General features: G+C 42.9%; 1 long non-coding RNA gene across 1 annotated transcript; it reads left to right on the forward strand.

Moving 5' to 3' along the window:
* The first annotated feature begins 684 nt into the window (after positions 1-684).
* LOC122219124 lies at positions 685-1,448 on the forward strand. Its single transcript, XR_006202269.1, has 3 exons — positions 685-819; positions 1,090-1,167; positions 1,268-1,448. It is a non-coding gene; the product is annotated as an uncharacterized LOC122219124 (long non-coding RNA).
* Positions 1,449-2,130: the final 682 nt, after the last annotated feature.

Genomic DNA, 2,130 nt, shown 5'->3' on the forward strand with positions numbered 1-2,130 from the left:
AGACAGAGTACAAATGGAGGGACAGAGAGAGTGGGGAGGGACGCAGAATTGGAAGCAGGCTCCAGGCTCCGAGCTGTCAGCACAGAGCCCGAAGCAGGGCTGGAACTCACAAACTGCGAGATCATAACCTGAGCCCAAGTCGTTTGCTTAGCCGACTAAGCCTCCCAGGTGCCCCAATTTTGAAATACTTAAAATTTAATTTTTGTTATCATCTTTCATTTTATAAAACAAAGAAGCAAACATTAGTATACAGATATCATTAACTGCTTTTCTTTGGAGCTCAAATTTGGTAAAGACAGAGTCCAGAAGAGCTGTTTTCAAAAAACAAAATGTGTTACCAAAGAGTTATCTCTCAAAAAGACACAGGGTTCATTTTACCTTCCAAGAGATTCTTTCAAATATTTAAGAAACAAATTTATGTTATATAAACTCATGGGGAATGTAGAAAAACAGAGAGTATGCTTCTTATATAAATTTATGAAGTTAGAATAACTGACAGCAAACTGAACAGAATGAATGAGCATGTTGATGGCTGCAGAGATAAGGGATTCAGAGAGCAGGGCAAGAGATTCTGTGAGAGCAACAGAATGAAGAAGAACCTCCAGGAAATTCTTACTTGAGAATCCAAATTCTAATCAAGTGTCTGCTGCAGAAGCTTTTGTGCTTGCTGAGCATGATAACGGGCAGTTGAACCAGTTCTCATGCTTTTGAACTGTTTCCACTTGGGATCTACCTTTCTTCCCATTTGTGTTCTTCCAAATGAAATGGAGGGGTGCCTGCATGGCTCAGTTGGTTAAGCGTCCAGCTCTTTGAGCTCAGGTCATGATCTCGAGGTTTATGATTTTGAGCCCCACATCGGGCTCTGTGCTGATCGTGCAGACCCTGCTTGGGATTGTCTCTCTCTCCCAATCTCTCTGCCTCTGCCCCACTTACGCATGTGCGTTCTCTCTCTCAAAGTAAATAAACTTAAAAAATAAAATAAAATGCTAAATTCTGGCATCACTTACAGAATCTGAGGTTTTAGCTCTTTATTACTGAACAAAATAAAGGGAGAGATTTCCCTCACAGCCATCTTTTCTTATTTTATAGCTATTCCCTTGGCTTGGACCTCTAAGGGGCAGTTGGTGGTTTCTACGGAAGCTCTATGGAAACCAGCTAAATAACAAGGTAGCTACGTAAAGTTTTTTTCTATATGACGCAATTATTTTCATTTAGAACACAATCAGCTGCTGTCACACCTTTGCCTCTGCTTTTAAAAAATTCCTAGAGTCTTTGTGTGTGCCATGACTAACCTGAAGGAGAAAACACACACAAAACTGAACACCGGCGAAAGAGAGGGAGTGAGAATTTAGAGAGCCCATGAAGAATCATTTCAGAGGATTGCTGAGTCCTGGGAAAGTGGATTCTAAGGAATCAACATGGCAGATAAATAAAAGGTTATTTCTGGCTCTTTGGTTTTTAACATATAATCGTCAATATCCAGCTGACTTGGGAAAAATCACAAGAAATGATGCATATCAGGTACCAAATTCTAGTACACATCCAAAACTCAGCTGTGATCTTTCCTTTCTTCTCTTTCTTCCTGTCCCTAAAACCCCAAGGCAAGGAATCAAGGCTTCTAGACACTGCCGGATGAGTCAAGGTACTGCGGCCCAGACAAGCTAAGCACTGGCCCTGTCACCACACAGACACAAAGGCATTCAAGAAACCACAGCCTTCTGGTTTTGTGGCTCCTGTCTTCTTAATCAAGTCGACGCACAGTGTGTATGCAGAGTTCACCCACAACACACACAAACACCGTGCAACACCTTGGGGCGGTTGGCTGGCAGAAATGTCCATCGAGCTGTGATTCACTGGGCAAGAGGAAGGCCTCCGGGGGCAGCCAATCAGAGTCTGGCCCAGGGGAAAAATCACTTGGCTTTTCCAGGAAGCCATCTAATTATGTTACTGTAATCCTCAGGCTTGCATTTTTCAGCCTCCTCAACACGAACTCACAGACTTCACTGATTATGTAATTACGGAAAACTTCACAACAAACATGAAGATTCCTTCTGGAGGCCACATTGAGGATCGGGATGTGCATTTGAGCGTGGGAGGGAAGCACACGGCTCACAAAGGGAAGAGCAAAGA

Source organism: Panthera leo, chromosome B2 (genome assembly GCF_018350215.1).
Source record: "Panthera leo isolate Ple1 chromosome B2, P.leo_Ple1_pat1.1, whole genome shotgun sequence".
Lineage (NCBI taxonomy): Eukaryota > Metazoa > Chordata > Mammalia > Carnivora > Felidae > Panthera > Panthera leo.